Raw genomic sequence first — 15,462 nt, 5'->3', positions numbered from 1 at the left:
TAAATCAGATTATATTTCTGCCCTTGTATTTCCATCCTCCAGTGGGCAGGCATAGTGTCCTTCGAATGTCACCATTTTACAGAAATTAAAGGTTCCATGAACAGTATCAAGTTTATCTCACTTTGTAGGTGTAAACACTATGCACTTTCTTTTGAAAAAGAGTTTATTTATTTACCTTCCTATACCCAAACAAACATATAATTGATCATGGGCCTATAATTATTGCATGGATGGGAAACTTAAGCTCAGAGGGTTAATGATTTAAAGTCATAAGCATCTTAATGAGAAAGCTAAGTAAAGTCTTAGCCTACCGATTTCAAGTCTACTTTCCGGTAAACCTTGCTTTATTTTACTTCATTTTTTTTCAGTAAACATGAAATAAGAGAAAACATTTCTACTTTGAAAGTTAATTGCTTTGTTCCAAGAGGATGCATAAATTTCTCTTAGTGTGGGTAGTGCTTTTTTTTGTTTGTTTAGGAAAACATTTTCACTGTTCTTTTTGGGGGGAAGGGATGCTTATTGGGCAAATAGAGTTCGGAGATGAATTACCCAAAGACACTAATTTTTTTCTGAAAAATAAAAAAGTTAATCTGAAATATTTGCACGTGTTTTTATTTCAGAGAATAGAGCACATGGGAGAGAAAGAGGTCCAAAAACATGTCATTAGACCAGGACCAAAGAGACACATGGCCAATAAATAAGAGGTCGCTGTGTGAGGAATGATCAATGAAGTTTCAGGCACTGCGTTGTGATTTTCCCTGTATTCCGTTCTGTTGAGTACTGCAGTTTTCCTACACTGTGCAAAAAGCTTTGATAATGCTTATAATGCATAATGGTTATATATCGTTAGTAATGTTTTGGGGGATGAAGGAGGAAAAGTGTAGCCAAATTTGTGGGGGTTCAGGTAGTGAGGGGACTGCAATTGTATGAGATAAAATCGCGAATGGTGATTGAAACCAAAGTCAGGAAGCAGAAATTTAGAAAGCAAAATGATGAAAAAATGAAAGTTCCTACCCTCTCCCTTCTGAAAGCTACTCGAAATATTATGGCAATCACAGAGTTTTTCTGGGTAGGATGAGGGCTTAGGTTATTTGATATTATAGAAATTTTAAATCCAGAGAGCAGGAAGACCTGGAAACCACTAAATCACACCTGTTGTTCTGGTTTTAATGTGCTATGGCTATGTGGACTTTAAGCGGTATAAAACTCAAATTCCAGCTGATATAGGAATTATAATTTAAAATAAACATTTTTTCCTGTTCATTGTTTTTTTTCTTTTTTTAATTTATTGTGCTTTAAGTGAAAGTTTGCAAACCAGGTCAGTCTCTCATTCAAAACCTTATACACACCTTGATATGCACTCCTAGCTGCTCTCCCCCTAATGAGACAGCACACTCCTCCTCTCCATCGGGATTCCCATGACCATTCAGCCTGCTCCTATCCCCTTCTGCCTTCTCATCTCACCTCCAGACAGGAGCTGCCCACATAGTCTTATGTGTCTACTTGAACCAAGAAGCTCACTCCTCACCAGTATCATTTTCTATCTGATGGCTAATGATGCTGAGCATCCTTTCATGTGTTTGCTGGACTTACAGGTATTTTCCATTGCCCATTTTATGATTGGGTTATTTTTCTTTTTGTTGTTAAGTTGTTGAAGTTTTACCTATATTTTGGCAGAGTCTTGTTTGATATATGGTTTCCAAAGATATTCTCCCAGTCAATGTCTTGTCTTTTTTATTTTTTGTTAAAGTCTTTTGATGAACAAAAGTTTTTAATTTTTATGAGGTCCCATTTACTTATTTTCTGTTTTGCTGTTTGTGCTTTTGTTATTATATTAGATAATCCATTGTTGAAGGGAAAGCCTAACAGCATTGCTCCTGATTGTTCTTCTAAGAACTTTACAGTTTTAGTTTGCACATTTATGTCCTTAATCCATTTTGAATTTGTTTTTGTGTATGGTGTGAAGCATGGACCCTGTTTCTTTTTTCTGCATGTGGAAATCCAATTTTCCCAGCACCATTTATTGAAGAAACTCTTCTTTCCTCATTGGAATGGACTTATCAACCTTGCCAAAAATCAGTTGATCATAGACATGTGGGTTTATTTCTGGAGTCTCAATTCTATTCCATTGGTCTATGTGTCTATTACACCAGTACCTTAATTTCTGTAGCTGTATACAGCATGTTTTAAATTCAGGAATTGTGAGCTTTCCCATATTGTTCTTCAATTTCAAATTTGTTTTAGCTATGCGGAGCATCTTGTCATTCCCTATAAAATTGAGGATTGGTTTTTCTATTTCTATAAAGAAAGCCATTGGAATTTTGATCAGGATTACACTGAATCTCCAAATCACTTTAGCTAGAATTGACATCTTAACAATATTAAGTCTTCCAAACTATGAACATGGAACATCTTTCCATTTATTTACATTTTCTTTAATCTCTTTCAGCAGTATATTATAGTTTTCATTGTATAAGTCCTTCACATCTGTGGTTAGATTTAGCCCTAGGTATTTTATTCTCTTAGATGCTATTGTAAATGGAATTGTTTCCCTAATAACACTTTTAGATTTCTCATTGCTGGTGTATAGAAACCCAACTGATTTTTGTTTGTTGGCCTTATACCCTGCAACTTAGCTAAATTCCTCTATTAGCTCTAGAAGTTTTCTTTTGGTCTCTTTGGGATTTTTTATATATAGGATGAAATCATCTGCGAATAGAGATAATTTTACTCCTTTTTCTATCTGGATACATTTTATTTCTTTTCTTTTGCCTTTTTAATACAATATTGAATAGAAGTGGTGAGAGTGGGCACCCTTGTTTTGTTCCTGATTTCAAGGGTAAAGTTTCCAACCTTTCTCTATTATGTATAATATCATCTGTTGGCTTTTCTGAAATAAACATTTGATGAATAAACCAAATTGTGGCAATGTCTTTCATGAACACAATGTTGGGTTATTTACATTTTGTGAAAAAAGGTAAAAAGATGATTACTCTAAAAATGCTTAATCAGATGTATCAAGTGACAATTTAAACATTTCCTAAGATAACTTTAAAAGGAGTTTGGTGATGCTGGTTAAGCTCCGGCTTCTAAAAGAAAGGTTAGAAATTCAAATCCATCAGCTGCTCCGTGGGAAAAAGATAAAACTGTTTGCTTCTGTAAAGATTTATAGTCTTAAAAACCCTATAAGGCAGTTATACTCTGTTCTATAGGGTTGCAGTGAGCTGTAATTAACTCAATGGCTAAGAGTTTAAGATAATTTTATTAACATTTATTATTTTACCATTTTTCAAATCTCTGCTCAATATTAAGGAATTGTGAATTTGAGTATAGGTAGTTTGTTTGCTTAATATTTAGATGTTTAACATAGCTAAATTCTTAACTTCTGGTTTTAAATGATCACTCAAACCCCAGCCTCTGCCCTCAATATTGACATGCAAAAGGCTTGATTTTTGCTGAAAAAAATGATCTTAGTTGGAGTTTTCTTTCTGGTTTTTGGGAATCTTCCTCTGTTTTGCTGATCCTCTGTTTTACCAAGCATGATGTCTTTCTCCAGGGACTGGTCCCTCCTGATAACATGCTCAGAGTATGTGAGATGAAGTTTTGCCATCCTTGCTTCTAAGGAGTACTTTGGCTGTACTTCTTCCAAGACAGGGCTGTTTGTTCTCCTGACAGTCCATGGTATATTCAATATTCTTCATGAACACCATAATTCAAAGGCATCTATCCTTCTTTAGTCTTCCATTTTCATTGTCCAGCTTTCACATGCATACAAGGTGATTGAAAACACCATGCGTTGGGTCAGGAGTGCCTTTACTTTACATTGGTAGTCCATCTGATACTGATGGAAATCTGTGAGGTTAAAGGGGGAGGAAGATCCTGGTTCTCCTTTAGTAGATGATGAAACTGATGCTCAGAGATCTTAAGTGACTTGTTTCAAATACCAGTTTATAAGGGGTAGAACTGAGAACTGGTGTTCTGATTTTGAATTAACCAGTGTTATTTTTAATACATATAATTTATTATACTTTAAAAAATTAGTGAAACATGAACAATGATTTCAGCAAATAAGCATGCTTCAGAACACAAATCGAAGCAAGGTACCTAAATAAGAAAGCATCTTTCACATTTCTTATGTGTAGATATATTCTTATTTTGCAGTCATCTATACTATGACTGAAAAGAAAGTTAGCCCATAATAATCATTGTTATTTATCGGGTACTTGTTGAATGTAAAGAACTTAGCACTTAACAAAAAAAAAAATTTTTTTTTGTTAAGTTCTTTACATTCAATGTCTGATTTAATCTTTACATCAACAGTATCTGGTTATTATTGTTGTTGGGGGCTGCTGAGTTGATTTTGACTCACAGTACCCTATGTGGCAGAGTAGAACAGCCCAATAGGGTTTTCCAGTCTATAATCTTTATAGGAACAGATTGTCAGGTCTTTTCTCCAGCAGAGCTTCCGGGTGAGTTGGAACTGCCAACCTTTTGGTTAGCAGACTGCTTAACACCATTGTGCCTCCAGGGCTCCTTGATATCTGGTAGGTATCAAGTAATATCCCACCATTTATCTGTAAGTTTGTAGTACTGTAGTGGCTTCCATATTCCTGTTATGCTGGAAGTTTTGATGCAGCAAGCTGTGCCACTGGTATTTCACATACCAGCAGGCTCATTTACGGTTTACAGGTTGTAGCAGAGCTTGAGACTAAGACAGACTAGGAAGAAAGGTCTGACAATCTACTTCAGAAAATTAGCCAATGAAAGCCCTATGAATCACAACAGAATATTGTCCAATATAGTACTGGATGTTATCAGGAGGGACCAATCACTGGGAAGGATATCATGTTTAGTAATGTAAAGGGCCAGTGAAAGCAAAGGAACCCCTCAGTGAGTCAGGAAGTACAATCTGGTAAATTTCATATAAGAAATAAAGAACTTGGAGGAAGAACTCTTGTGGCAAAATCTCCGTTTTGGATGTATGAAGAAGAAGGAAAGAATTCAATAGATTTCCCTTCAGAGATGAAGATGATGGGGATATGCAACTTTCTTTTCAGCTCTGCATTGGGGGATGTGTAATTCCTAGAGTCAAGAGAAAACTAGAGTGTTTAGTTCCTTAGGAACTAAAGACAGATCATGATCCAGGGTGTAAATACAATCCCCTTGTATCCCTTTTACACACAGAATGTTCTGTTTCGGGAAAAGCCTGAACAAAGTTCTAACCTGTTTAAAATTCAGTGCATTGTATTAGTAAACTCACAGTAAAGCTTCTGTGTCTTATCAAATGGAAAATGTGATAATAGTAATTTTTTTTTCTGTTGCTTAAGAAGACTCAAAATTAATATCAGAAAGTATAATCTGTAGGTTAGAAAGATCTCCAGGGCATATCAGAAATCAATCCTGGGCAGCATCCTGTTTGAATCAAAGGAACCAAAACCTCAGAGCTTGAAATTTCCCATCCAGGAGACCATGAAATATCCCATCCAGGACCATATAACATCGATAAAGAAGCACAAAGGTTTTCAGGTTTAAGGAGGGTGAGTTCCTGAACCACTTTCATTTTAATGCCCTCATTGTCTTGACAGAAAAGTCCTGGGATTTAATCTACGACATGACACTTTCTTTCCCATTTTGTGCAGTTCTAACAGTAACTGGAAGAATGTGTTTGAAGGGTGAGTAGGGAATGTTCAGTGACAGTAGGGGCTGCAGTGGTTCCAGTCTCACAGTCAGTAAGTTTCCTGTCCTAGGCGAGAACTCTCACTCTTCTAGATTTATCATTTTACTGTGCAACATAGGCAGTTATTATAGAACCTCCAGTAGACTGTGGTCCTGTAATTTTGAATAGATTCAATACGTATGGTTACCAACTTGCCAGGGTGTAGCCTACATCAGAAGCCAGCACCATTTTGCTAGGGCCTCTATCTCTAATTTTACTGGTGAGCAGAATGCTCAGATGAATGGAGAAAAAATGAGATGAGAGAGACAATTCTGTACTGGTCTTCTCCTTTACCCCTTGGTTTCTTAAGCTTGCTTTTGACAGCACTTGTCTTCCCTCTGTAGAATAGGTTGGAAGTACCTTTTGGTATATTTAGCTTATAAAGGCACTAATGAATGGCAGACAATGTCACTCAGTATTCTGGTTGTGGTGAGACAGTTTCTATGGGTTCAGAATTGGGTGGTCTCAGATATCCCCAGCATATACCTCATCCTTGTAGGAGGAGGCATTGTGGGGAGATCTGGATTGCCATCTAATTTGTGCCTTTTCCCTTGTGCCCACAGAACTCCTTCCCCCTCCAGAGACAAATGGTTACTGGAAATGGTTCTTTCGAGACTATTCATTCTGGTGGGATTACAGACTAACCAGATATCCAACTCCCTCTATTCTCCCTGTTTCTAGTAATGATTATGATTGCTATGTTGGAAAACTTGGGCTTGATATCTCTAATTGGGCTAAATTCTCACCTTCACACCTCCGTGTACTTTTTCCTTTTTAACTTGTCCTTCATAAGCAAAAAAAAAAAATTTTCCATGGAGTCGATTCTGACTCATAGTGACCCTATAGGACAGAGAAGAACTGCCCCATAGGGTTTCCAAGACTATAAACTTTACAGAAGCAGGTTGCCACATCTTTCTCCCTTGGTGATTTAGAACCATAGGCATTTCATTTAGCAGGTGAGGGCTTTAATCTTTGGACCACCATGGCTCTTACTTATCCTTCATAGACCCCTATTATCCATCTCTGTTTATACCTACACTTAGCATTGTAGCTAACGAATTTCATATCAAACAAGAACATTATCTCCTACATTGGGTGTGTGACCCTGCTCTTCCCCGCCGCCCCCCCCCCACACTTTTTGCCATTTCTGAATGCTACGTGCTGACATCAGTGGGCTGTGATCACTACATGACCATCTGTAATTCACTTTTGTATAACACTGCCATGTCCCCTAACATGAGTTTCAACCTTATTTTTGGTTCATACTTGATGGACTATGAGTCGGAATCAACTTAACGGCACTGGGTGCTTGATGGTATTTTCTGGTGCTATGGCTTATACTAGATGCATGCTGAGACTGACTTTCTGTGATGCAAACACCGTCAACCATAACTTTTGCAACCTTCTCCCTCTGCTCCAGCTCTGCTGTACCAACACCTACATCAATGAGCTGCAGGTTTTCACTGTGGTGGGCATCAATATTATTTTGCTCAGTCTCGCCATATTTATCTCATATGGTTACATTCTGTTCAGCATCCTCTGCATCAATTCCACTGAGGAAAGGCCCAAAACCTTCGGTATCTGCAGCACCCACATGAGTGCTATTTCTGTATTCTTTGGCTCAGGCACATTCAAGTATCTCAAACCACCTTCCCCCAGGTGAGAGAAAAATCTCTTTTATCTTTTACACCAATATGGTTCCCAGGATGAAACTCTTAATTTATAGCTTGAGAAACAAAGATGGTAAACTTGCCCTTAAGAAAACCTTAAGTAGGGAAATGTTTTGATCAGAAACCCTATTTCTCTCTGCAGGTTGTAACAAAACAGGCAGGCCCTGTTTGTTTAATTGTAATATTTTTGGTGACAGCCTTCTTATCCTACTTCTTTCTTACCATGCTGAAGAAAACTTGTCTTTTCTCAATAATTTATTTCCATTTTTTAAGAATAATTCTTTCTTTACTCATTGTTCTGAAAATTTCTTCTCATCATTACTTTTTCTCTCATTTAGGAATAACGTTATGGAGGAAATTTATTATCTCTCTATTTTTCTTTGTAAATTTGAACTTTCTCTTTTTCCCTGGAAATAGATTAGTAATTTTTCCAATATTTCCAATAAGGTAATTCTAGGTTATTTTTTTAGGTCACATTATGCCACTACAGAGACCTTTCACTGCATCTTTTAATATGCCATTGAAAGTATGATCAGACAATATGATTTCATTCTCCACTGGCAGAAGTATGACTCCTTCATATACCAGCACTTCAGAGTTAGAAGATACCATAAACACTATCAAGTATAACTTACTTTGCACATGTAAACACTTTGCATTAAGCCTCTTTTAACAAAGAACTTTCTTATTTACCTTTGTAAATAGCACAAAGACATGGCCAATATATATCTATTTCATGGATGGGAGACTGAAGCCCAGAAAGACTAATGATTTACTTTAAGTCAGAAAGCCTCTTAATGAAAAAAAGCAAGAATAAATTCTTAACCTACTGATATCAACTCTATTTTTTAGTATACTTTGCTTTTACTTTTTATTTATTTCTGGGAACATGACATATGAGACAACATTTCTATTTTGAAGTTGACTGTTCTTGGTTCCAGGAGGATACATAAATTTCTCTCAAGCTGCATATTGCTATTTTTGTTTAGGAAAACACTTTGAGGGTTCTTTTTGTGTGGAAGAGGAGGCCTGTTGGTTTAGTATTTTTGGGAAATGATTGATTCAAATAGGAGTTGACTTTTTTCTGCAAAATAAAATAAAGTGAGCTTGAGATGTTTGCAGGCACCTGTAATTCAGAGAGAGGAGGACATAGAAGAGAAAGGAGTCCACCAACACAGCATTAGGTCAGGACCAAAGAGGCACACAGCCGATAAGTAAGAGATCCCTGTCTGTGGAATGGTCAATGAGGCCCAAGACACCAAATTTTGATCTGACTTGTATCCTGTTTTGTAGAGTACTGCAATTACCCTACACTGTACAAAAAGCTTTTTTTTTTTTTTTTTTTTTAATGAAGCTTATAATACACAATGGTTATACATTGTTAGTAGAGTTTTGGAGAATGAAAGAGGAAAAGCTATAGTCAAATTTGTGGGGGGAACCAGAAGTGAGAGCACCACAACTTCAGGAGATAAAATAGTCAAGTGGCGCCTGAAACTGAAGTTAGGAAGCAAAGATGTAGGAAGTAAAAATGATGGGAAAATAAAAGTCTCTACCTATTCCTACCATCTCCCTTCTAGAAGCTCTTGGAAATGTTTTGGAAATCAAAGGACTTTTCTGGGTATGATAAGGACTTAAGTTATTTGATATTAGAGAAAGATTAAACCCAGAAGGCTGGAAGATCTGGGAACCACTAAATCACAATGTTTTTGTTGGCTTCTATATGCTATGCCCAAATTGTTTTTGGATTCTATATGCTAATTTTTTATAAATTTCGAGTTGCCATTGAGAGGGAAATTATAATTTGAAATAAACATTTGGTGAATAAAACAAATTGTAACAATGTGTTTTCTGGAATAAGGTGTCAGATTATTTATGTTTTGAGAAAAAGGTAAAAAAGGTGACTACTCTAAAAATGCCTTAATCTGATATAGCAAGAGATAGTTTAAACATTTTCTAAGATAAATTTAATATTTATCGTTTTATTATTTTTCTAATCTCCATTCAATAATTAGGGATTGTGATATGCAGCATACCTGTTGTGTTGTTCTTTTTTTTTTTTTGTCTATTCATTTGTTTGTTTAGATCTTTTGCATTGGTAAATCTTTGATTTAAGCTTTTAGATTATGACTCATACCCCATCTTAGGACTCCAATATTTTCATGCAAAAGGTTTAATTTTCACTTAACTCATTCTGTTTATATAAAACAGTTCATCTTAGTTGGCGCTTTCTGTTTTTTCTTTTCTTTGCTGTAGTTTTTGATAAAATTGTATACCTTGTTGAAAAAAGTGTCTTTAAATAAGTCAATAAATATCTGTGCTATTTGGGACCCTTTTTAGACATAGCAGAGGTTCATCCACTCTGTTTTTTATTTTATCCCTTTGAGGTGGACTGGGTAGTGGGTTAAATTTGATCACTACTGTTTCATTTGATGAATCTCAAAATACAAGTAAAATCTGTTTCAATTTCAGGAAAAAAAATGACTTAAAAAACTAAGGTTCTATTATTTCAGATTATTTTGGAAAAAATAATCAAAAACAGTTATCAAGGTAGTTTGTAAAGGTTAAGATTACTGAAGTTTTCATCAAGGTTACTCAGCTGATAGCCTAAAAGGTAGGTTAGGTAATTAAAGTTTAGGTAATCTGAGCATTATGTATATATTTGGACTTCTTCAAAAGGGGGAAAGGTATGTCGGAACAACTGAGTAAGGTTGTTTTGTGCTCAATATAGAGTTATCCTTTCTAGCTTTTGCTTCCTTTTGCTGTGTTAAAAAAGTGATAAAGGAATTATGAGAGAAAGTATAATTCTAATGAAGTTGTTACAGCTGAGAGTTAAGCAGGTAAACCATGTGATTTGACTATGCCTATGCACTAGGAAGGTGATGTTTCTAAGTTTAGACTTTCTCTGTGATAACAGAAAACAGCCCTCCCTAGTTCAGAACTAAGGACAATGTTTCTGATTAAAACCTGAACTTGGTTATTGTAAAGCTGCTATAAGCAAATACTATCAACTACTTTAAACATAAAGTTATATGGAAGAGTCTAGTGGATTTTAGATGCTTAGATCTTGACAGTATAATCTCATTTCTCAAATGTATGTTTAAACATTTGGGAAGAAAAATAAGGAGTGGAAAATCCAGTCAATCTGGAGTTGAGAGCACCTGTCACTCTCAGGCAAGCCCAGGCTTGGGGAGCTGGGAGGCCATCACCCTCTGTGCATGAGGGGTTAGCTCTTTGTACATGGTTGTGATCTTCTGTTACTCTCCCTTACTCCTCATAACACCTTTTCAAGTTTGCTAATGTTTCTTTTTTGTAGATACAGTCACTGAAGCACAGAAATTTCCTGGAATAAATTAGCCGATACAGCTAGTATGTGACAGAGACGGGATTGGGTTCTGGGTCTGCCTAACTACACCTGGCTATTCAGGCTGGTGAAGATCATATCACACTCTTGTTTTCACCCTTCTCTTCTCTCTCCTTATTTTTCCCATGGGAAAGAGTGCACTGCTGTATAGTTGCTCAGCATGATAAGAGGACTCTCCAGTTGAGGACAGATGAAAAGCCAAAAGTAAAAGAGGTTATGAGTTATTTATCCCTTTACTTCCTCAACACCCCAACCTTTATTTACCTCTATTCTCCACTCTAAAGACTTTTCACTGCCTTCTGTCCTGCACATATGCATACACACACCCACACACACAGTATTTTATGAGGTCATTTCCCAAGATCAACCGCATGGTGCAGACCCTACATTTAACCTTTGCAAGCAAATTCAGGTAGGTGATTCCTATTCAAGATCCATAGAGGCAGGGCTGATCTAGAAGTACTTGCTGAATCCAGAAAGAGGAAATGGCTGTTGCTTCAATAATTCATTTGTATATGTGAAAGCTATATGGCTTTTTATCAGCTCAGTGCTGGGTAATGTGTGGTATGTTACATAAATGAGGCTCAGTGACCTTAAGGGACTTATAGTCCCAGGAGAGAGGAAGAAGTAAAGGTAGATTTTTGCAATTCAACATAGTGGAGTTGTATCTTACACATGAATTAGGTTCTAAATTTGGTCTCAAATGGTCAAAATTACCCGTGAAAATTGATTATATTTTCGTAATGTCCATGTTGGAGACTGACATAGTATTTTTTCTTTAACATTACAGCTTTGAGAACTCTATTGTTTTAGAAAATGTGTATACAGTCTTTAGAGGACATTAGTGGCTCAGGGGTGGAATTCTCCCCTTCTATGCGGGAGACCTGAGTTTAAACCCACCCAATGTGCCTCGTGCCCAGCCATCACTCATTTCTCGGTGGAGGTTTACATCTTTCTATGATGCTGCACAGGTTTCAGCAGAACTTCCAGATTAAGATGGACTAGGACAAAAAACCTGGCAATCTAATTCGGAAAAACAGCCAATGAAAACTTTATGGATCACAGTGGTCCAATAAGCAACCGATCTTGGAGATAGAGCTGGACCAGGCAGCACTTCATTCTGTTGTTTATGTGGTTTCCATGAGTTTAAGAGTGAATGGGTGACAGCTAATGGTAATGATATCTTTATTTTATATTGTCTATTCAGTAAGTGTGGAGCTCTGGTGGCACAGTAGTTAATTAAGTGCTCAGCTGCTAGCCAAAAGATCTGCAATTTGAATCCACCAGCAAGTCCACAAGAGAGATGGGGCAGTTGGCTTCTATACAGCCTCAGAAACCCTATGAGGGTAGCTCTTCTCTGTCCCTTAGAGTTGCTATGAGTCAGAATCAACTAGATGACAATGGCTTTTGTTTTTTTTTTTTTATTTGATAAGTGGAAATACATAAGGATAGCCTATAAAAATCATTGTTACTTATTATGTAATTACCAAGTGCAAAGTTCCTTACATTCCATATCTGATTTAATCTGCACATCACTGATATTTGGTAGCTACTAACACTATTATTATTTTTTTTTTATACCAACACTATTAGCCGTATGTGGCAGAGACTGCTAGTTATTAACTTCTTCTTCCAGAGCTCACAATTTCCAGTCTTCCTTAGTTAGGTGTGGCAAGTGACTGAGTTCCAGGAATAATGTTGCAGGGCTGAGGTATGCCTTTTCCACACTCTCTTTATCCTTGAACGGGCTGGAAGCAGTTAACTATGAAGCCCTACTTAGGTGGTGAAACTATAGAGAAAGTCCAGGAAGTGATTGCAACAGAGTCAGAATGAAGAATGGAAGAACGGATGGAGCTACAATCAAGAAACGGCACATGAAAGGTTTCTCGGGTGCTGGCAATGTTCTATGTATAGATCTGCATGGTGGTAACAAGCTGTTCATTTTTTAATAATTTGTTGAAATGTACATTTTAATACACTTTAATATGTTTTGATGCTAAATTTTGCATAACAAAATAAGGTTATAAAACTTTGATTAGAAATCTACTTAAAGTGTACTTTAAGCTAATTCATAAGCAAAGATGAAGAATAAAGGCCCAAGGATGTGGGAACAGCCTCCCTAGTACAGAATGGCTCACATAAAAGAAGACCAATGGAAATAGGATAACACTTACATGGAACGCAGACTAGACCAGGACAAAGGCAATGCTCTTTACCAAACCTGATAAGGAATTTCCACCAGTTTCTGTGGAAGGAGGAAAATAAAATGAAAGTGCAACCCCACTGTTTTTATTTGTAGTATGTTTTATAACATTATTTTTGGGTTAATAGTATTGTAAAGAGTGTATAGTTCTCATTCCATATTATATAATTTCACTTTTAATCAACTCTTTCTACTTTCTTGAAAAAGTCTCTCCTTAACAACAACAAAAAAAACCGCTTCAGATATTATTTCTTAATGTGATGTATGGTATTTGGGAATATAGAAAATAATGAATATGAACTTTTTGATGGTATTTCTAGAAATGATTAACATTAAAAAAAAAAAAAAACTTAAAGTACTAGAGCTAAAAGGGAAAACAATTACTTAAACTAAGGCTCAAGGGCAAAAGCTTACTCATCCCTGACACCAGGATTAGAAAATGTGAAAAGACAAACGTTACTTTGGTAGACTCTGAGTTGAAAATCATACAAAATCTCTTCAGGTTTCACTACTGTACTGGGGATTCAGAATTCCTGACGTGAAGTGAACACTTGAGGATACTGAATCCCAAAGAATCCCAAGGGACACGGAATGTAAACATAAACTCAGGAATTTTTACCCTTAAGAGGCTCACCAAAGTAGGAGGAAATCACAAGTGGGGAATCATTTTCTGGGCTTTAAATAAATTTCCCCATAACTACAGGGCATGGAAAAAATTCCCATTGAAACCAGATGATTGTTTTGTTGCTATATAGTTATGTTCCTTTGTGTGTGGACAGGGTATAGACAATTCTCAAACAGAAATCATAGCATCTTCCCCAGTGTACCTCGACTAGCAGGTCAAAGACTGAGGTCGGTGCTGATGGCTCTTAACTCTTTCATCATCAGAGACTTTGTTCTCTCAGACAATGGGGAGGAAGGTCCAGTAGCAGCAGGCTTCCAGGCAAAAGAAAGATGAGTGTATGAATCATCTCCCATCTGATAATTTCCTTCAAAATTCACAATTACATAGATCAGTGGTTCTAGGGGAATACTCCCAATCATGAGAGGAGACCAGGAGATGCCCACTGCATTGGAGGGAGGAAATGCTGAGACTTTAGAAGGTCTCCTGCATTCTCCTCTTGACAGTGACCTATGAACAGAGAGTGGGGAGGGAGAGAATGGGAAAGGACAATGTGACTCTCAAACCAAAAAAAAAAAAAGTTGCCATCAAGTCGATTCTAACTCTTTGTGACCCTACGAGAGAGCATAAGTGCCTCATGGGGTTTCCAAGGCACACCTAACGAATTCAAACTGCTTATCTTTTGGTTACCAGCCATAGCTCTTAACCACTACACCACCAGTTTCCATCTGACTCTCAGGCTTCTGCAATTTCTTTAGCAAGTCTTACTCTTTAAATTCCTTGCTGTCCTGAGTTTGCACAGAAGCAGACCCAGCTCTCCCTCTGGAGAGAAAAATTTAGGGTCTATTGCTAAAGTCACCTATCCCTGTTCCCACAGATAATACACAGGTGAACTGAATGGCTGTGGAAAATGACTCTTCAGTGACTGAGTTTATCATTGTGGGATTAACACACCAACCTAACCACAAGTGCCTTGATTAACTTAATTAACCTCTTTTGCCTGAATTCCCACCTTCACACCCCCCATGTACTTTTTCATCTTCAATCTGTCCTTCATTAATCTCTGTTATTCATTTGTCTTTACTCCATAAATGCTGATGAATTTTCTTTTAGAGAGGAACATCATTTCTTTTGCAAGATGCATGACTCAGCTATTTTTCTTCTGCTTCTTTGTCAACCCTGAGTTCTGTGTGTTGACCACCATGGCCTATGATCACTACATGTCCCCTTAGTCTGTTCCCTGCTGATGCCTGGTTCATATATGATAGAATTTTCAGGTGCCATGGCACTATTTTTTTTTTTTTTTTATGGTGCACACAGGGTGTAAGATCAGGTTGATATTTTCTGGTTTGAATATCATCAGCCAATACATGTGTGACATATTCCCCCTCCTTCAGCTCTCCTGTAGCAATATCTATGCGAATATCTTGTGGCTTCCATTATTGTAGGTGCAATTTTCATAGTATTTATCCTCATTATCTTTCTCTCTTATGCTTTGATTCTTTTCAATATCCTTCACATGTAATCAGCTAAAAGTTGGCCCAAAACCTTCAGTACCTATGGCTCTTAAATAATAACTACTGATCTAGTCTATGGATTTGGGATGCTCAGTCATGCCAACTCATTGTCTGATTTGCTTGTGTGATAGGAAGAATTTTTCTCAAATTTAGTACCAATATATTACTCACTCAAGTTTGGGGGCTGATGGGGATGATTGTGCTTTTATCTCACTTTGGGAGCAAAGGAAAACAGACCCTTGTCTTAATTTTCTGTCTTGGTTTTCTCAAAGGAAAAGCACTGGCTAAGGTAAAGCTTAGCCACTGGGCACCTTCTTCCATGAGAGGGTACATTGTATAATAATGGAAGGGATCAGGCCAACTGACCTTTTTT

General features: G+C 36.9%; 1 pseudogene; it reads left to right on the top strand.

Annotated features, from left to right (window-relative positions):
• The first annotated feature begins 943 nt into the window (after nt 1–943).
• On the top strand, nt 944–15,142 carry LOC126061115 (olfactory receptor 143-like; annotated as a pseudogene).
• Nucleotides 15,143–15,462: the final 320 nt, after the last annotated feature.

The sequence above is a fragment of the Elephas maximus genome, chromosome 17 (assembly GCF_024166365.1).
Source record: "Elephas maximus indicus isolate mEleMax1 chromosome 17, mEleMax1 primary haplotype, whole genome shotgun sequence".
Classification (NCBI taxonomy): domain Eukaryota; kingdom Metazoa; phylum Chordata; class Mammalia; order Proboscidea; family Elephantidae; genus Elephas; species Elephas maximus.
This window is presented reverse-complemented; position numbering and strand designations above follow the sequence as displayed.